Source organism: Chinchilla lanigera, unplaced genomic scaffold (assembly GCF_000276665.1).
Source record: "Chinchilla lanigera isolate Chin_1 unplaced genomic scaffold, ChiLan1.0 scaffold00093, whole genome shotgun sequence".
Classification (NCBI taxonomy): Eukaryota; Metazoa; Chordata; class Mammalia; order Rodentia; family Chinchillidae; genus Chinchilla; species Chinchilla lanigera.
Genome location: NW_004955494.1, coordinates 6,611,562 through 6,633,206, shown reverse-complemented (window position 1 = coordinate 6,633,206; position 21,645 = coordinate 6,611,562). Strand labels below are relative to the sequence as shown.

Sequence of the window (21,645 nt, the reverse complement as noted above, 5' to 3'; positions counted from 1 at the left end):
GGAGACAAATTTCCATCCTGGAAGAGAAATTCATCCATTCTAATCAGTGCTTGCTGGGAGGCAACTTGGGATGTTATGTTTTTATTTGGCTGGTGATTATTTATGTTGATTGAATTTTCGTAGGTCCTGGATTTAGATGCCACAAATATAGAAAATGACTGTGCAATTAGCAGAAAGTTTATACGGAAGAGAACTGTGTGGAACTGGCTGGGTATCACGCAAAGTGGGAGGTACATGGCTGGACATTTAGATGCACTGACTACAAAAGTCAGTCTGACTTATTGATTCAGACTCTTTATTCTATTTTTTTAAGGTTCTCTTTTTTTTCACCAAAGCTTACAGTCTTTACCCCTCTTCCATCTGTGCTTGTACTAAAATAAGTCCTGCCCATTCTCTGTCCATTTTGCTAATTTGGTAAAGGAATCAGCTTGACTGTTCCAGTTTTAAGTGACGCTCATACTATGTTCATATCACTTAGATAAAAAATGTAGTTGAAGTAAAGTGGTGCATTAATACAGCTTTGAGGTCAACCACACAATCAGAATTCATTCACTTAAGAAATAATTACTGATACGTAACTAAAAAAGAAAAACACACCACCAAACAGAATTGTCAGCACTGTCTAAATACAGGAAGTCCCTGACTTCCGAACATTTAAGTTGCAAACTTTCACAGATACAAATTAACCTTGCATTGCAAATACATTCGCAGATGCTAACATATTACAGAAGTAGCTCACGTGTCTACTGGACATGGTCACAGTTGTGCTGCTGTGTACTTATTATACAGTGTGATAGTGTACAATGGTGTAGTGCTCTATGAGAGCCCAGGATATTTGCAAGCAAACTGAGGAATGAATCTGACTTACAACTGTTCTCCTGGAATGGAACTCATTCGTAAGTTGGAGACTTACTGTACATGAATAATGTTTTCTTTAAATAATGGAAGAGCAAAATTCAGTTTCTGTTTGGCCCTGAAATTTGTGAAAACAATATTTGCAAGAAAATATTTATGGAATAACACCAAATGCTTATGCTACTAAAAAAGGAAATAATTATTGAGTATCCATCATATATTTATCCATGTTCTAGATGCTATGATACAACAGAAAGGCATAGAGACACTGTGCTTATCATCAAGAAGCCTACATTTGGTATAAGTTAAAAGATGCTAAAGTTGAAAACAACAAACCCAAAAGATATCTTCTTAGACCCATGCTATGAGGTAGATAATTTTATGCCAGACTCTGACTGTCGTATCTCAGTGACTAATTTATTTTTATTTTTTTCATTGATTCCTTTTCTAATTTTAAAAATAGAAGAACAAAAATATATTAACAAACAGACATAATTGTGGCAATTTCCTGTTAGTGACTAATTTAGATTGGGTGGTCTGGGAGGAATAAAAATAGTGTAGGAGATATTTCAAATAAGCACAACTCAAGGCATAATCAAAATGCAAAATTTATCACCTGCTATTATTTAAAAATTGCATTTTGTGAGAGTAATCTTTCTTTGACTCTGGATAAAATCATGAGTAGGCTGAAAGACTTTCTGGTTTTCTCTTAAGCAATTAAAAAAAACATAGTCTCAATGTTGTAGACTATCTCCTGATAGATATTAACCAACCCTTAATATTCATTCCAACCCATCCTCAAAGATTCATTTTTCTCTCTCAGCATTTCAGGCCTTCAGAGAAGTGGTACAGTGGCATTGATGATTACTGGGTTTTGCTCTGTTTTTCTTTTTATCCATCTCCCTGAACATGCATGGCTATTATTTTGCTTTCAGCCTGTGTTGGAGGAGGTGGGGGTGGAGTAGGGACAAGAGAGAAAGCTACAGGGTAGGTCTTCTTAGGCTGCTTGGTTTTTTGTTTGCTGGTTCTGGTAAATGCTTAAAGCTGTCCTATGATGGAGTATTATTCAACCTTAAATAAACATGAAAATCTTGCAATATGTGACCACATGGATGAACCATAAGGACATTATACTAAGTGAAATAAGTGGGTCATAGACAAATACAGCACCATTCCACTTATATGGGATTTCTAAAATAGTCACATTCATAGAATCAAAGGACAGAACAGTGGTTTCCAGGGCTTGAGGGGAGGAAGAAATGGGGAATTACTAATCAATGAGATATAAGTTTCTACTAAGTCACATGTATAAGCTCTACAGATCTGTGATGCAACATGGTGCCTATAGTGAAGAATCATTTATTGAACACCTAAAAATTTAAGAGAGTAGATTTAATGCTAAGAGAGTACCCTTCATGTTAAATCTTATTACCATAGTAAACGTAATAACAACAACAACAAAAATAAACTGACTACCTCCTGGATGCTGTTATGACCCTTCAGCCATTCCTTGTGGGAGACCTCTTCATAGAAAAGGGAAGCAAGACTCAGAGAGATTAAATGATTTGTTCAAGAAAGCTCAGCTGCTAAGGGGCAACACTGGAACATACACGTGAGGAATCTGGTTGAGAACCTACAACATGGAGGCTGTTTCATGGGTGAGGAAGGCGTGGCCTCCTAACTCTCACTGAGCTGAGACCTGGGGCAGATGTTGCCAGCTGTGTCCTGAACTGCTTTTCTCCTGCAGGTAGGAGCCTTCTTTATCTGTCTTTGGTTGGTGCTTGATTCTCTCTTTTTAATGAGTTAAGTGTCAGTTGATGTTTTCGGTCTTCCAAGCCATTCAACTACCATCATCTGTCTTCTGGGAAAAGCATCTGCATAAAGAGTTTGAGCCAAACTTTGGATGATAAAAATCAATCTTGAGATGACTGATTACAGATTTCTCCTAGAGAGGAAGGAAAATAAGTCAATACGCTTAGATTTATGGAGCCCTAGCCATTTACTATAAAGTATTCATGTATAGTTCTAGCTTCTAAATATATTTTAAATGGAGTTTATTTTTGTTTAAGAACAAAACAAGAGTCTCAACTGTTCAGTCTATGATGCAGGAAGTATTCACCCAGGTATTCAACACATTGAGAAGCATCCCCTAGAGGCACTCAGAAATGTCTGGGGGATTTCAGGTTGTCACTGGCTGGGAGAAATAATAACATTTGGTGAAGTTGAGGAATGCTAAACGTCCTGGAATTTACAATCCCACAAAAGAAAAGTAATCCTACCTCATTGCTTTCGTCAAGGTCTGTTGCTGAGAAATACCATCTTAGAGACAGCTGACATAAGTGAAGACAGAGTGCTAAGGTGGTCCCTTCACCTGTGGGGAACTAGTCCTTTTTCCCCTTACTTTTTCATTTATAAAACATGACTCATCCATCTAGTCGGAAGCAGTATGTTGGCAGCTGAAGGAAATAAGTGCCTTGCTGTTAAAAATAGTTAATTCTTCTTTTCCACATCAACTGGAAGAGAACTTTGCAAGTTCGTGTAGAATAATGGTTTGTCAAAAGAAGTACCAGTCAGAGGGGTGGGTGAAGTGTCCTCTTTCTAATACTGGGAATCTGAGAGCATGCTAATGCATTTGTATTGCCATCTGTCTAATGCTGCTTCTGTAATCTCCTTCTGATACGCAACAGGATGAAGATCAATGTGTAAGAGACTTTCAGAAAACCTTTTGAGCCAGAACTCCCATATTTGCTTCCAGGAACACTGCATTTCTGGCAAACAAAGAAGCATTAGCTTCTTAATTTAAATTTGGGCTGTCTCAGGTGAGTGAATAGTTAAGTTTCTTGACATGGGTTTGCAAGGATAAAAAGCTTATTTTTCTGCCTGTCCCTGATATCGGTGATGTTCTAGAAAAAAAATAACATTAGTTTGTGACTTAAGGCCTGCTTATCAGATAATCTTGTATATATTTTGACAGCAACTTAGTAAATTTATATTTAATCTGTTCTACTAATATTATGCCCTTCTCCCTTCCAAAATGGCTCTGGAACTTTATATAAAGTGCCTTGTCAAATGCCTTGTCAGTTTTGATTTCCACTTAATCTGGGGGAAAGCAGTCTCTGATAATGTCTAAAAGGCCAGTAGGTATAATTTTGTCAACACTTTATCATTGAAACTCATTACAAGCTAACATTTATCCATTTTATAAATGTGTAAAGAATACCGATATATGTGCACCCCTATTTATAGCAGCACAATTTGTTATAGCTAAATCTTGGAAACAACCCAGATGCCCATCCACTGAAGAATGAATAAAAAAGATGTGGTATATTTATACAGTGGAGTATTACTCAGCTATTAAAAAAGATAATCTCACAGCTTTTATAGGTAAATGCATGCAACTAGAGACCATACTCATAGGAGAAATAATCAGACGCAGATGGATTAACATCATATTGTCTCCTTGGTGTAGGAACCTGAAAGACTAGGTAACACTCAAAACACACAATAGATGATAGGAAAGGGAAAAAAATTGCTCAAATGAAGAAACAACTGGGGTAAGGGAAAGAAGAAAAAAGAAAGAAGGAAGGCAAAATATAAATATATATATGAATAGCTGCAATAACTGTATTCCTGATGTCTGACAGTATATTGAAATGAACAGTTAATGACTACAATTTTTTATGTTCTGATTGATTGTGCCTGCTTGTGTCTGATGGTCTGAGCAACTGATTTGAAGGTAACAATATGCAATGGAATTACAACGGTGAACTACCATCTTGTCTAGTAAAACTCTGTATTATCTCTACTGTTTTATCAAAGAATTGTTTTCTTATTCCCTATAATGATTTGAGCAATCTTTCATTCTTACATCTGGTAATCTGAGCAATGTAGTTGAGGATAGCGACATGTAACGTAACAACCGCTGATGATTTGTATTATTTTGTCTTGAGACTGTATTACTTTGAATGCTCTTACTTTGATTTGTTTGTGGTACTGGTATGCTGCTACTATTCTGTTTCTTTGTTTTTTTGTTTCCCATTTATTACTCTCTTTAAAATAAAAAAAAAGAATAGCATGCCTTACCTCCATAGTACCAAGTATTTCTCTATCCATACCCTACTCATTTTAGATCACTTTTATTCTGTCTCTATTTCTTCTCATGCTAAGAATTGAATAAGACTTGTAATTTCATATGTAATTAATCACTGTTTATCTGTGATGAATTTTAATTTTCCCCATAAACTACTTCTTGGCTTGAGTTAATTAAACAGACCAATAGAACATAGTATAGATTATCTGCATAATAGTGCCTCATTTGTCTTAGAGTTGAGTTGACTTGACATTAGACCCCAGTCTCCTTGATTTGACATGTGCAAGAAGAATAAAAATCATTTAGTCTAATATTATCCTTAAAACTTTATTATTATTGCCATGTGAAAAAATTGTGGAGAGACAGATAAAATATTTTGACTCTTATGGGGATGGCTGTGCCATGTAGTTCTTAGAGAATGAGTTTTGGCTTGAACCATTTGAGAACTTTAAAAAAAGTTCTTAATGAGGAAAGTAGCTTGGGAAGAGAACTAGTCTCAAAAGACAACCTTGAAAGGAAAGCTAGTCTGTCCTGTACTGTAGACAAGAGGATACAAGAGCTCAGGTGCTTGCTGCAATCATTGCTTCTGAGAGGATTTTAGTCCTATAAAGCAGGACTTGGTAGGAAGGAGATCACAGAACTGATCAGTTAAGACCATTTGCTTATTCCCATCTGTAGATGTGGTGAGTGAAAAGTCTGGAGAACAGAATCATTTCTGAACAGAGGATGGGTAAGAGGGTCTGGGCAGGGTCTGTGTGTAGAACAGGATGAGGGTGGGTGTGGTATGTATAGGTGTGTGTCTGTAAAGATTCTTAGAGAAACTGAGGTCTTAGAATTTTAGGAAGTTAGCATGAGGCAGAAATCACTGGTTTGCTCTTCAAGTTTTCAGACTGCATGTCAAATGTAGTGCTACATTCACTGGACTGGTTTTTCCATGTCCTCAAAGAGTCATGTGAGGACCCTTTTTGTGCTTGAGGTTTTCTTCCTTTGTGTCAGAGTGGGTTCCAATATTTCATTTGTTTGTGTACTGTAAACAGATAACAGCAGATAACATTAGCCTCACCTCCACAGCGAGCTGTTCACTTAGCTTATGATTTCATTTTTTTAATTTTAAAGAGAAAAGAAAAGAAAACAACAACAACAGAGACAAAAACAAAACAACACAAAAGCACATCAAAAGGAATCACCAACAGAATAAAAAGAAAACCCACGAATTGGGAAAAAAATTTTAGCCTACTGTCCCACAGATGAAGGACTTCTATCTAGAACATATAAAGAATTAAAAAAAAAGTAGGCCTCCAAAATTCAAAGATCCAATCCAAAAATGGGCATCTGAGATGAATACACACTTTTCAGATGAGGAAAAACAAATGGTAGATACATCTATGAAAAAATGTTCAACATCATTTCTCACTAGAGAAATGCAGATCAAAACAATGGTGAGATTCCATCTCACCCCCAAAACAATGGCTATCATCAAGAAGTCAACCAGTAGCTTCTGATTTCTTAAAATTCACTGAATTCTGCACCTCCTCCTCAGCCTGGCCTGCTGGGTGTAGTGACTCTGGTGTCTCTGAGTCTTTATGTTGAGCAATGTTGTGTTACACTGTGTTGATTCATTCTTCATGGCCTGCCCCACTTCTCCCCAGCACTCACAGGCTGGTGATAAATTCTGTTGTCACCCAATATCATGTCTCCCGGTAAATAGTTATTGCTGCAAGCTCCATAAGACTGTCCGTCATTGCATGAGTTGTTCCCAAATTCTTTCTGTTCTATTGCACACTGGCACTACCACATGCTGGCTTAGTAATGTCTCTCATGCGGAGATTCTCAAAAGGAGAAAGGAGGAGCTGTGGCATGGCATAGGAAGCTTGTGGAGCTTAAAAGTGGATTGTAGGAGGTGGATAAACAACCATCTCATTTCCCCACCCCAGCTGACACATACACACACACTGGGAAGCTGTACACTCCATTTCTTCCATACAGAAGCAGCTCCAACTGGACCAGTGTGGTTTTCTCCTACTTAAAAATGAAAATGTTTGTTTTAGTTAGATTCAACCAGCATTTCTCAAATGCTTACTACAGGCTGGACACTTCCAGGTAAGAATGCATAGGAAGATAAGGTGTCTTCCCTAAGGAAACTTCTAATTTAGGAAAACAGATACATAATATTTACATACGTGGAAATTTCAAAAAATCAATTGAATTCATTTTGGGGGTGGGGACTTTCTGTGTTTTTCTTGGAAAGTCTTTACAGTAGAGGAGATGTGGCAGTAACCATTTGGTAGGAGCATGGGATTCCCATGCTTTCTGCACTCCTGGAAAGCGGTGAGTCGTTGAGGTCTAGATGAGGAAGAACAAGATTCACTGTAGGATTCCTGGGGTCATAGGGATGGAACCAGGCAAACAGGGAGGATTTTATGACACATAAGACAAGAGTGAGAAAATATCCCTTGGGAGGGGTTAGAGGGCATTAGAAAGAAGCAGGTCAGGAATGTGACAGACTAGCAGAGCTCCAGCAAAGACTCTGTGCTGGTGTAAGGGAAGCTTTGGTGCACTGTCCATGTTCTGGGACAGCCAGGAGCTTTCCACTTGCTTCAATTTCCCCCAAATCCCAGACAAGGGGCAGTGTGGTCCTACAGGCGAAATAGTGATATAACTGCAGTTCAACCACAAGGGAGGATAAGAGCGCAGGAACAAATTCCCATACTCTGCTGAATGGCACACAGAGCAGGGCAACCATGGATGAGTGCTGAGCTCAGCAGCAGCTGAGGAAAAATGACCTCTTGGCGCCACATTATTCTGTCAGGAGAGGAAACAAATCTACTTGTCCTGGCCTGCTGTTAAGAATCTGTGTAAAAGTCGTGGAAGGGAGGTTCAGTGTCATCAAACCTCAATACAATTACTTTAAAGTATTGCCTAGAATTTTACCACAAATTACACCGTCCTCAGATTTATAGGCTTTAAAGAACTGACGTAATGGATATTGAACATTGGCAAAGAACCTTCACGGATGCAGGACATTTTTCCCTTATAGCTCAACAGAGCCTTTCTCTTCCTCTGACTCATAGAAGTATAAATAATTTATTTGTTTTGTCTTTTATTTCCTATTTCAACAACACTTAGATAGTCCTGATGAGAGACACACGAGACACATAATCTGTAGCCCAGGGTGCTTTGGCTTGTTGGTGAGGGAGACTTTAGCAATCTGACAGGATTTAGGGAGCCTTAGAAAGACTAGGAGAGAGTGAGATCTTCCTTTCCCTAAGCCCAGGTTCAGGGCCTCCAGGAAGAGGGGAGACAAGGTCTAACCAAAGCAACTGGTGTGCATTCAAAAGTAAATGCTAATAGGTGGCATGCGGATAATGATGGACATGCATTTGAAATCCTTTTCACTTGCATCAGCAGAAAGACTTGTCTGTTCAACACACATTCCTGGTTAGAGACCGAGGCAAGGACCGAAGATATAGCTCAGCGGCAAGGTTGCACCTGCCTGGCAAGCGAGAGGTCATGAGTTCAATTCCTGGGACCAAAAAAAAAAAAGCTGAGGTAATTCTAAGAGGGAGATGATACAAGGTGTTCTTGAATGTTATTGTGATATGGAGAAACATTCTAGTTCCTGCTTTATTTTCTGGTAAACAATATTTTTAAAAAACCAACTTTATTAAACTAACAATTTGCATACCATACAACTTACAAGCTTAAAATGTAAGCTTTAATAGACTTTAGTACATTGACAGAGTTGTACAACTATAACCACAATCAAATTTAGGTCATTTTTTTTTGTCCCAATTCATAACACCGCAGCATCTCCAAATCCTTTGTAACAATGAGCTGCCCTCTATCGTCACAGATTTTCCCATTCTGGGAATTTATTTATTAGTTTTCAAACTTGACCATACTTACAACAGCAATAAAGACCTTCACATACCCAAAGAAATGTTAGCTCTCACACTCTACTAGAGGGAAACTAGAGACCGATAACCGAAAAATATTTAGAATATAAGAATCAATATATGTATATAAGAATAATATGAGAGTATGAGTATAAATATAATATAAGGACGTAAGTATTACTATAAGTATAAGGTAAATATCATTTTAAGGAAAGTACTATACGCAGACTGAGTCTGTGTTGTAAATGCTTATCTAAATATAAGCAAGAAGAGGTTTACAAAATTTCTTTTGGAGTTTATGTGAGGGCAGAAGAACCACTTCTACATATTCCTCCATTGTGGGGTGACTGCGTCTGGTTGCAAATATACAAACTCAGGTCAAACCACTTGCATAATGTCCTCCTCTTTTGTTCCCAAATAAATAAGGAGAACATAAAAGGAAAGAAAAAAATCCTAAGCCAATCGTTTCGTTCTTAGAAGCAACTGTATTTCCCCACTGAGTCAGCAATGCTTTATTAGTCAAAAATGCATTTCAATCAAACTGAGGTACTTGGCCATTCCTGGCAAAGCTACCTACCCACAAGGCTAGTTCATAGATATACTCACCTGCAAGCCTGGACAGTAGGTATATCTACCTGCAAGGCTAGTTCACAGGTATGCTTATCTGCAATGCTAGTTCCTATGAGTCATTCTCTTAAGAATAGTTTAGAATTAGACACATTGGGCCAAGCTGCTAGGATTCCAAGTGTATACTTCATTGGGAAATAAGTATTAGAGCATAAAATGGAGAATGAAGTGGTGAAGGCATTAGTAGCTTGATAGGCCTATATGTCTTATTGGGATTTCAGAATGTAGTACTACAGAAGAGAAGACAGACATGCCTGGAATTAAAGGGAATAAAGGAGTGAGAAGCCTGGGGCTATATGTGCTTAATTAGGTGGCCCAAAGGATGATGGTGTGAATCAGCTATTTTGGATGGTTTGAAACTCTAGGAGAAATTATGCATTTGTTCACACAAATGTCACACAAACTAGAATGTCAAGTTGCTTTAGGCTGCGATTGTATAAATTCACTGTTGTAATAAATTTACCTCAATCCATTCAGAGTTCTGGTTATTGGCAGCTGAATTTGTTAGATTAATGAAAAGTGAGAATGAATTGTTACTTAATATGTGCATCTTTGTGGGCAAAAATATCTTTCAAACTGTGTCCTATAGGAGGAAATGATAAGAGAACTTTAGTGATGCAATCACTGATAATTACTATCCTAGGTAGAGGGACCCTGTCAGATGGATCTGTACCATGGGACCTTGGACATGCTCAATGATTATATAGACTTTGTCCTTGTTGTTACATGGCAAATACACATTAAATTTTCTAAATAAATATGCCTATGATCTAGACAAATACAAGACATATCAGATGAGTTAGCCTAAGGTAAATGATATTGGCCACCCCTCAACAAAATTAATTTTACAAGCGCAATTTTTTAAGGATTCTGAGGCTTGAACAAGATGCATGACTAGGTGATTTCCTTTGCCTTTAAGGAATGGTTGGGCTGAGAAACAGGTTCTTAGGAGCCCTAGCTGGCTACCAGCCAAATTTACCTTACTTGCAGAGGTGCCCTCTGTCTTCTTATCCAAGACACAATCTAGTATTAGAAAATGCAGTACCATTTCAGAGGAAGTTTTCAAGGTATATTTGTATATGAATAATTTTAAAGCTATACATGCCTAGAAGAGGTCACCCAGGATAGTCATGGCACAATGATGTAAAATCATTAATAATAATTTTATAACAATTTAATAATTTAAAATGAGGAAGACTGATATTCAGTTCTTTGTGAACTTGAGTACAGAGAAGATAAATCAGGTGTTTATTCGCTGCATACTCCAAAGACCTTAAGCAAGGAAGGGAAGGAATCAAAATAAAAAAAGCCTGGAACCTGATGGCCTCAATATCTGCCTGGAGAGGGCGCTACGTGCTTCTTTTCTTGCTCAAAGGCAGATGGTGGCTTGAGGCTAAGGTAGGTTCCGTCACAGTGGGTGTGGGTGGATGTAACTTCCTCTGGACAGCTTCTGCTCCAAGCTTTTTATTTTTCTTAGTGAAAAAGCAAACAGCATACTGTTTCTCCTGGAATCATTTTGGCTTTCAGTGTGGGGACATATCAGAGTGGCCTTAGTTCTGCAAACCGTCTTTTTCCTTTTAATCTGGAGCTCTTCCAAGAGCTCCTCAAATGGCAAAACCTTAGGTCACTGCAGTTTTGCAGTGTAGAGCCTGGCTTTCCTGATTATGTCTGCCTTTTCTTTAAAAGGGCCAAATTCTTATTTACTTTAAGTTCAGAACTATTTGAATATTGCAGAGAAATCCTTAAAAACAGTTTTGGGGCATTTTCTTCACTGAGGTCAGTTCTACCTTCCCCAGATAAGAGAAACTTGTCACTTCTGAGATAATTCTGACATCCCTTCACTGCATTGCGGAGATGAAGAAAAATGTGATTTACTGTATCAGAGCAGGGTATGTTGGAAGCAATACCACTGAAATACAAGGAAAAAAATGTAGATTAAGCATTAAGCAAAAGCCATCAGTCAAAGGAAGAGGGTGTTTTTTTGGGGAAAAAAATCTAATGAGAACTATGTGTGCTAAAAGCAGAGAGAGGAAGCTATAAGACAACAACGTTTTTCCTTTAAATCCCCAGGTGAAAGAGGAGAGAAACAGATTTCAGGTTTTATAAAAACTGGGCTCTTCATTTACCCACCCACCAACCCACAAAAACCAGATGAGACTTACAAAGAAACTTTAATTAAACTCGTTCTGAGAAACATCTGCGCCTCTTCATTCCATTTTTTTAGTGATCCTTTGGGGAACAGAGTTATTGAGTATTGTTTTCCTTTTGTTATCTAATTCTACCTGAAAGGTGTTTCATCCATCTCATCAGAGTCCTTTTTTAACTGAAGGCTCTTAGACCTGGCCCCAGGGACTCTGTCACCTCTGTGACAAGACTGAGTACCTGTCCCCAAAGCCATGACTCACTCTGTGGCCTGACAGACTTTCCATTCCAAAGGCAGTGGTGTTCACCAGCAGTTAAATGTTTTAGTTTCAAGGCTTTCATTTTGTAGTCAACTCAGTGTTTATTGCTTCAGAAAAAAAAAAAAAAAAAAAAGAATGTGTGGTCATCCTCATCTTTATGCACCTGTAATGTTTTCAGCATTGTTTCAGGGTCTCAAGCTGTTATCATTATTAGCATGTGAATAATCTGAGGCGAAAACATTAATGAGACATTCTCAAACATTTTTTATCTTTCTGCATATGAGTAATTTAACAGCTAATTATTCAAAACTTAAGCGTCCCAGAGAGTACAACCTCAGGGTTAAATAATTATTTTGCTACATTTGAATGGAGTAGAGGAACAATTCAGTAAGTTAAATGATAAGGTTAATTTTCCGAGGTAATAAGATGATTTTCATCATTATGATCTCTTGTGAAAAAAGAGGTAGCAAAAGAGAAAATTCCAGAAAGAATGAAAATAATGACTGAGTGGAGAAATGATGCAGAGAAACAAATGGAAAGGATGGAGACGGGTTTGCTTATGGATGAGATGGCAAAGGATAACGACCATCTAAGAAGAGTTTTAGTTGGATAAAACTGAGCGAGATTTTGTTAGCTGAGGTCACATTAAGATGAAAAGGATTTACACAGAGACAAGGGAGATTGTGGTTGAATCGCGTTCAGATCTTCAGGGTTACAGAGGGACAGATGCTGAAATGAAACATTCAAGGAACTTACTTATTTTCTTTCCCTGGTGACCTTAAAGAGAAAAAGAAATAACTATTTGTTCTGAGTTGTTTACCTACATAAGCAGAGAAACATGGGGGAATGATTTCTGAAAGTCTTTGGAAGCCCTCAAATTTTTATTCTCTGGTAATCTGTTTAGTGTGGTTTTCCTTTGAGCTCTATTGTTATGCAATGGGAACTAATGTTTTCCATCTTAGCAGGATTGCCAGCCCCAAAGTCCTCCATTTGATAAACCTCAAAGCTAATGATTTACTTCTACCCCATCCTTACACACTGGAATCACGTATTTGATTGATCCACTACAAATGGCTACAAGATTTAAAATGCTCTGAAAATGTCCTGTGCCCAGGTCTTATTTGACATAGTCAATTCTAATCCTTACAGCAAACACTGAAGACAGCCATTATGTACTGTGTAGTGCAAACACTCACCAAAAAAAAGAAAGAAACAAAGAAAAAGAAGAGCCATTTTTAATTCCCCACTAGATTTAGGGTAAAGGAAGAAATGGGGACAAAGATGATTGCATAAGCTAATTATAAAGGGAAAGCACCATTTTAACTCTTCTTTCTAATTCATATTTTTTCCTCTTTGAACATGATATGAAGTAAAAAATAATTAGAAGACACTGCTTTTGTTAATTCTTAAACTGTGTGACTCGGAGGAAGGCACTTAACCTTTCTAACGTCCATGTCCATGTTACTTTGGGGCTTAGTTTTTTTGTTGACTAGGTTATGTACTGGGTTATATACTGGTGTAGAGAAGAGGAATGATAGCTCAGTTTTTTAATCTTGTAGGCTCTAGCTTGATTTTAAATTGACATACATTTTCAGCATGTAACTCCTATTCTTATTTTCCCAAGTAGAGGATCTGATTTCCTGGAGGGAGGCCTTGGGGTGGTTAATGTTCCTTGGGTCCAACTTGTATATAATTACTATTGACTTATGCATTCTACTCTGATTATCAGGAGTGGCCAGGGTGACTGTTTGGCCTCACTCCCTGAATGTGGTATGAAGCAAAGAAAATTTATGTAAAGAATATAGCTGGGACTGGTTTTTGGAGAAGGGCTATGTTGTATGCCTCCTGTTTAGGATATCACTCATAAAACTTGCAGCTTGAACATAACTTGGGGATCATTCAGGCCAGGGATAACAAATGTCTTAAATAGTTGGTTTTTCACATCTGTGGATTCCAAACCCACAGTTCAAGCAAGCGTGGGTAAAAATATTTGAAAACAAAATTGCAGCTGTGCCAAAAATGTACAGATTACTTTTGTTGTCATTATTCCCTAAACAATACATCTAACAACCACTTACATAGTATTTGAATTTTATTGGGCATTATAAATAATCTAGAGATGATTTAAAGTATACAGGGTATTATGCCATTTTATATAGAAGACTAAAACATGCACAGAATTTGGTACCTATGGGAGGCCTAGAACCAATCCCCAGGGATGCCAAGGGATGACTGTGATTTATGATCCATCTTCCATGGATTGAATCTGGTTTCTTGGAAATCACTGAGGAGAAGATGGAGGTGACACCCTTGCTCACTATGCCACAGTCCTGAGGGGATAGGGAAGCTTTTGTGATGCATAACTGTTATCTCCAGGGCTTTCACATCTTCATTTTATGTACAAGACTACTTTAATCTAGATATATTATTGTCTTGGTGACAGGCCTCTTCTAACCAGACCTTAACTCCTAACAAGTCAGCCATAGCATCTCTAGCATTCAGTCTTCCAAAGGCCTCACCTATGAGAGCATGAAGCTCTCGAGGACAACTAGATACAAACCGCGACACTGCGCATCACTTAGCCCAGTCAAGTTGACACCTGAAATTAATCATCACAGCTGCATCCTGGCTGTATGCACTCCAGATTGAAGGTAATGAAACAAAAAGGATTGCATAACTCAATCAGTAAATTTTAAAAAGATTCTAATGAAAGTCTGAAAGAGACTGCCTATTGCACACCTACTCTGGTTCCCTCTGGCCTTTTGTAAGGTCACATGCATATGGTAAACCTTTCCATTTGTGTTTATTTCTTCTTTCATTATCACTTTATTTAATTCTCTTTATGCAGAAAGCTCACCTGGCTATATACAAAACCGGTGACTTTCTTAAAAACTGCTTTTGTTCTAAAGTAGAACTCCATTCTCTGGCAAAATGTGACGTGAAATCCCGTTGTAGAAGCAGGTGATTGTGGGGTGGAATGAAGTGAAAGGAAGCTGTGTCCTTAGTATCTCCGTCTCCCTCCTCTGTGACCATTCTTTCCTTACCTCTTCAGAGCACTGACTGGGCCCTTGACATCACAACTTTTGAGAAATTTTCTTCAAAAGTCTAGTTGATTGTTAAAAACACGTTTTATTTTTCATATTCACACAGGTAAGATGTAACCCTTCTAACTACTCAAATTTGGGGAAACATTACCTTTAAATATTTGAAATTCTTTAAAAGTCATTCTAGGTATACTTCTTTGTATAAATAATGGGAAGGAATGGTAATGAATCGTGTGTCTTATTTTCAGATGTGCTTATTTTAAAGCATAGCGGTGTGTGCATTTGTAAGAGCACAGTATAGGGAGAAGCAGATCCATGCTCAGCGGCTGGGATGGTAGGAAGTCCCACATTTTGACAATGATACTTTCCTGGAGACATTGCCATCCTCTTGGAAACAGCTCATCTGGATTTTGGTCAAAGTTGCTAAGAAAATGTAATTAACTTCGAGAAGGCTAGCTTTGAACCCAGCTCTACGATGCTCTTGAAAAACAGCATCATCTTGGGCTGGGGTTGTAGCTTAGAGGTATAAGTGCCTGCATGGTGAACTTGAGGTCATGAGTTTGATTCCCAGTATATATAAAAAAAAAAATACAACACCATCTTTATGATGTTTCCAAAATATTTACTTTAAATTTTTCTCCTTGAGACATCTCTTGCTTTTCTGTGTCTAGCTGTTTTGTCTCTTAATTTTTATTTTGATAGTCAAGTTAAGCACCTTTGAAGTCCCAGAAGCAGAAGATGCTGAAGGCGAGGGCTGTAGGTCAGTGTTGGGGTGCTTGCTCAGGGTGGGCTTGACCTTGGGTTTGCTCTCTAGTATCAAAAGAGGAAAAAAAGTTAATTGATTTAGGGTTTCTCCAAATATTTCAAAGTATCTGTTTATTTTTCATTTTTCTTGAGAGATTCAGCCTATGAAACAAAATTTTCCAGTTTCTGAGAAAATGTACACATGTGATTTATTCATGTTAGGATTGAGTTACCATCATAATACACTAAATACTTTTAAAATATTTTGGAATTAAGTTCTTCAGAATGAAGGGTCCTGTGTTGCATAGTTCTTATTCAACAGTTCTTTTATTCTTTTATTATTTTATGATAGAAAAATTTTTACTCAATACAGTTGCTTTGAACATGTTTCTATTTTGAGAATTCATATGTAAGTTGTAATCTCCAGAGATATTACCAACAACATACCTTTCCTTGATGATTGGATCATGCATTTCATGTTAAGATTAGATGTTTTGATTCATGGCTTATTTCTGCTGATCTAGGGGTGAAATTTTAGTATATTTAGGCCAGAGGTTGAAAAGACTTCTGTGTCCTCTTTGCAAGGACATAGTTAATTACTTTTTAATAAAGCAATGAGCCTTGTAAATTATGCAGTTCTAGGCAAAAAGTGTTTTGCAATTAAGTCCTCTTATTTATTTTTTAATTGACATTTATATTAAGAGCTCACCAGGTTCTGTTTCCCTACTTCTTTCTCATCCTCTGCTGCTAAGATTTCTTTATTGTCTTTCAAAACTTGAACAGCGGCAGATACTCTTGTCTTTGCTGAAATGGGTCAAATCAGGTTTCCTATGGTCCAGACTTTTTGTCTTGATGTCGTATTCCTATGGTAGGGTCCCCCTTTGTTCTTTTTAAAAACAGAGGTGTTTGTCCATTGTTTAGTTATGATTTTTCTTTCTCAATTAATGCACTGATAGGCAAAGTTTATCTTCTAAGAGAAACACAATGATGTAATAACTATGAATAGCTGATCAGAGCTAGGCATGGTGGTGTATGCCTATAATCCCAGCTACTTGAGAGGCTGAGGAAGAAGGTTCACAAGTTCAAGACCAGTCTGGGCAATTTAGTGAGACCCTGTTTCAAAATACAAAATAAAAAGGGATGTAGGTCAGTGGTAAAGTGCCTCTGGGTTCAATTTCCAGTACTAAAAAAAAATAAGGACAAGCACAATAATTAAGAGTATTATATAACTTTTATGTTGTCATTCCCTTCCTCTGCTGTAACTTGTGCGCACTGTGTTATCTTTTGCAGTGGAATGGCCTAACCCTGTGATCCTGTGCAGGAAAGTGGGATTTGATGACTCATTATCTCCATGCCTCTGTCACAGTGCTAATGCACTCACAGGACTTTTCAAGGTTCTTTTGGTACAGAGGATGTGGCAGATCCTAAACAGCTGTAACTTCCATGAGACAAATCAGAAGATCAGAGAGAACAGGTTCTAGAGGAAAACCCATGACATTTTAACATCAACCTTGGGCTATACAAATTTTGTAACTTTCTTCTTTTAAGTTACTTGAAAGAAAATAGGAAGTGGCCTCAGAGTGACACCCAGGAATCCACAGGGAGGTGTGTTTTCTTATTTAAAATCACAATAGCAGGGGCTGGGGATTTAGCTCAGTGGCACAGCGCTTGCCTGGCAAGTGCAAGGTCATGAGTTTGATTCCTGGTACCGGAAAAACAAACAAACAAACAAACAAAAACACAAACAAATCATAATAGCATTTAATGTGACTATGATAATCATTGCTATTTTAAGAGAGTTTTTCTTAGCAATCATAAAAGGGGCAAGGAATTTCTTTTTGTGACAATACTAAGTCTATGAAACTCAGTACATATATATACAGAGTCCACCAAAAAATGTGTACAGCAGGAAAAAAAAAACTTGTATAAGCATTTTAATACTAGCCAGGTGTGGTGACCCATGCCTGTAATCCCAGCACTTGGGAGGCTGAGGCAGGAGGATCACTGCGAGTTCCAAGCCAGCCTGAACTGCATCGTGAAACCTTGTGTCAAAAAGACAAAAACCCACAAAAATTAGTATTTTTAATACTAAATTTATTGAGAAACCATCAGATTAATATGTTACCTTTGGCCTCTGCAATTACAAGAGGTGCTCAAAGTGGTGGCCTTTAGCTTCCAGCCATTTATTAGCATGGTGAACTGCTGAAGTTTGTATACACTTTTTGACAGACTCTCTATGTGAGTACATAAATACATATTTTTATATTTGACACCTATGGCCATTGCTTATCACTGATAATGCAGTTGGCCAGAAGAAAGATTTGAGCCCCTGAAATGAACAGTTTAACATGTTCAGTTGATCATCCTAACAATAGGGAGGAAATCATGCTCCTTAGTGTTTTCATATAAAGATGTTACAGGTACTATGTGGTCCATACTATGTGGAATGATGCATGTGAAGAAGATGTATTCCATAAATGTAAAGAAAAAGTGTCATGGAAAAGTAATTTCACAATATACATGTAAGTTGCTTTTAAATAGAGTTGGAAATAAGTAAATTATATATTTATGAAAGTTTTATCCTTTTTTGTGAGAAAACATGGCAAGGTATTTAAAAATTACATTAAGACAAAACTTTCTAGGTTAAGAGCTCCTTTCCTAAGATTCTTGATAAAATTTGAGGCTTTCTCCTACAAAGAGAGCTTTGTGAAAATATCAGGTAGAATTATGTTCTTTTCCTTAAAATTGCCATTAACCATATAATACTCTGGGGTATTACTAGTACGTGACATGTTTTTCTATCGTATAGTGATATATAAAGAACTGGATCCTTACAAAGAATTGAAGAAAATGGGTCCTATTCTGATTATGATTATTATTTTTCACATCAAGTCTAGAATAAGGGTTTGTTAACAGACTTGTCTCATCTGGAATTTTTCATATTATCAAGCTAGGAAGTCACGCACACAGAGGTATCTTGGAGATGCCATGTGCCCTGAAAAAAGATTATTTCATGTTTTACCTTGGAGTAGAGGAGGACACTGACAGACTTCTGTCAAATCTTGACCTCCAGTGGATGGTCATCTGTCCTTTATTCAAACCATTTATTAGCTCTCTATTGAGCTTAGACAAAATTCCACTCTTCTATGACTTACATGGGTCTATTGCTATATATGTTCTATTTCTATCTTTTTTCATGTTAAAAAGTTTGGGGAAAAGGTAGAGATAACAGCTTATTCTTAGTGTCACAATGTGAGAAGTCAGCTAAAGATTTTTTTGTTTATCTACATGAAGAAATACTTCTGATTCTTATATAGGGGAAAATATAACTCAACTTGCTAGATGTTGGATATACTGAGTTCAAGTCTCTTGAACAAAGGACAAATGGGGTTAAGAATAGGAAAGGTTTATTGGGGGATGGGAATAGCTCCAGAGACAGGAGGGATTCTGGAAGTGGGTTGTCAGCAAGGCCCTTTGTCAGGGATAATTTATACAGCAAAATCACAACGTGTGTACAACATGGGTCAGCTTGTAGGATTACAAGTATAGCTGCTTAGCTAATATTGGTCCAATAGGAAAGCAGGTCACATAGCAAGGCTACCTGGAAAGAACAAAGGTATTTTGGGGAAGGGATCAGTCCAGAGGTTCTGGTTACCACCTGGGTGACTGACATCTGTCTGGACTTTACTGGACCAGGTGATACCAATTACAGTATAATCTCAAATTATTGCTTATAAACCCTCTGGGAGGCACATAGGCCTGGTCATTCTATTTGTATCTTGAGGCCTGGCCTTCCTCAGATGTGCCTCCAGCTACAGTTCTGATACCTTTACTCTGCTGACATCCTTGGAAGCCCAATCCCTCTCTGACTATATACTAATTTCTATCTAACTTAGATGCCTATAATAATACTGTATCAGGAAATGTTTGCAAGAGTCTATGTAGTGTATTACGTGCTGTTTTGTGGACCCACATGATTCATTAGGTTTTCAAAGAAGACTTTGGCTCAAAAAGTTAATTTCCAGGTTTCTGTGTCATGTGAAGAGGGACTTGTAAAGAAATACCACCCTACTCCCTATATAAGGATTACCTGAAAGCTGTATGGAAAGATTTGAGTATAATTAGAGACAGAGCAAGGCATTCTCTATGCATTAGGAAAGTCCTTAAGAAAGGCTGAGGGGTTCATGTTATTATGATAAAATCAAGTGCTAATCTGTAAATGACTTCTTTTTAGTATTAAAATAAATCTTATATCCAGAAAAAGTAGAATCCTTAAAAAAAAAGTAATTGCCATGGAAGACTTTCTGTCCCCTGGGCTGATTCAAGTGAGAGTCAATAATAGTAGCTGCAAATGAAGTTAATTTTACAGTACTTAAAGTTCAGGGAGGAGAAATCCAGTAATATTATTAGTAAAACATTATTAATAAGGGGATTAAATTTAAGTTTGTAAACATAGCCAAGAGTGATTCTTTTGCATATTTTCCAGGTTTAATTTGAAAACCTGGCATATAGAAGAGTAGTGATGGATGAAATGATAACAAAATAAACTCTTGTTACATGGGACCTGAGTTGTATCACATTCCTACAAGAGGTAGAGCTCTCTGTTCACAGTACGGAATTGAATCAAATATAAAATTGGGATTTTTAAGTGTTACATTTGTGAGGGCAATTTTTCTCTACTTCCTTCTGGAGAAATGTTAATTTCTTTTTTTGTCCTGGAGGGTAATCTCAAAACTGAAGAGTCATAGAGCCCACAAAAATTTGAAGGATGAGACGTGCCTCTAGCCACCTAGAATAACTGATGTTGGATTTTGGAATCTCAGAGACAAGAGTTTGGAGGCTGAGCTTGCCACTTGCTTTTCCAACTTCCTTCATGGATTTAACTCTTGGTCAAGTGTCAGTACCTTGAATTATGTGGAATTTACTTTCTGTTTCGGTTTAATCCCAAATACCCAGTCTTGGTGAGACTGGTAAGGAGAGCCAGGGGTTATTATGGGCCTGATGTAGCTCAGCTACCTAATAATCTTTGAAGTTCTGCACACTTGCCTTATGGTCCTTGTGCTATTCTGTAGCAGGTATGTGACAGAACAGGCTCAGCCACTGGGCCTCTGAATCTCAGCCTGCTAAGAGTAAAGTGAGGATGATATCTACCTTTATGGATTGTTCTAAGAGCTGACCATGGTATATTCAAGGTTCCTACAACAGGCCTGGCTTCACTGTGATCACTTAGTTCTGATTTGTGACATCCAGCTTCTACTGGAGCGTGCTTAGGAACAGGAAGGTCATTGTTCACGAGAACATCTTTTCCAGTATAGCTCAGTTCTCCTTGATAGATCAGTTATAGGTACTGGGTGAGCATTCTCAGCAATGATAAGCTTACCTGCTCTTACATAGGATGAGCTTTCAACTGTTTGAGGACAAAAACCATGTCCCTTCTTTTTTAGATTTTACAGTCTTGATTCACGAACTGTTTGTTTCCATAAATCATCTCAAGACACCCCCACTGTTCTGGACACAATTTGGAACAGCAACCCTGCTTTTTAATCTGGTATTTTTAAAAAGGTACTACATTCTGAAAGTGGTATGACAAGACCAGGCCAGAATAGGCATTCTGTCATTGACAAACTAGGTCATCTTCATTTATAAAAAATGTTATACTTTACACCTTGATACCTCAAGTTTTTTCTTTTATAAAATGAGGCACTTGTGCTAAACAATGTAAGGTTACTTTGTTCTCTAAAGTGATACAGTGCAAAGTTATCTGTGTGCCTTGATATTGGGTTCTTGGATATTTGAGCACTTACTTAATTTTTTAAATTGAGCATCTGTTATGGTTGAAACATTGTGTCAACTTGGGGAGTCTAGAGGTTTGGCTAAGTGACTCAGCAGGAAGCCAGGATACTTACTTTGTATACATCCTGAGCCTGTGGAAGAGGAGGGCATGGAGATTATGTGAGAGCTACATGCCCCTTAGGTGGGGGTAGCCT

General features: G+C 37.6%; 1 long non-coding RNA gene across 1 annotated transcript in view; it reads left to right on the top strand.

Annotated features, from left to right (window-relative positions):
- The first annotated feature begins 3,290 nt into the window (after positions 1-3,290).
- The window catches only part of LOC106146733, a 50,059-nt gene continuing 31,704 nt past the window's right edge, over positions 3,291-21,645 (top strand). The window contains exons 1-2 of the long non-coding RNA XR_001231294.1: positions 3,291-3,433; positions 3,543-3,674. This is a non-coding gene — a long non-coding RNA (uncharacterized LOC106146733). The remainder of the gene's footprint in view (positions 3,434-3,542; positions 3,675-21,645) is intronic.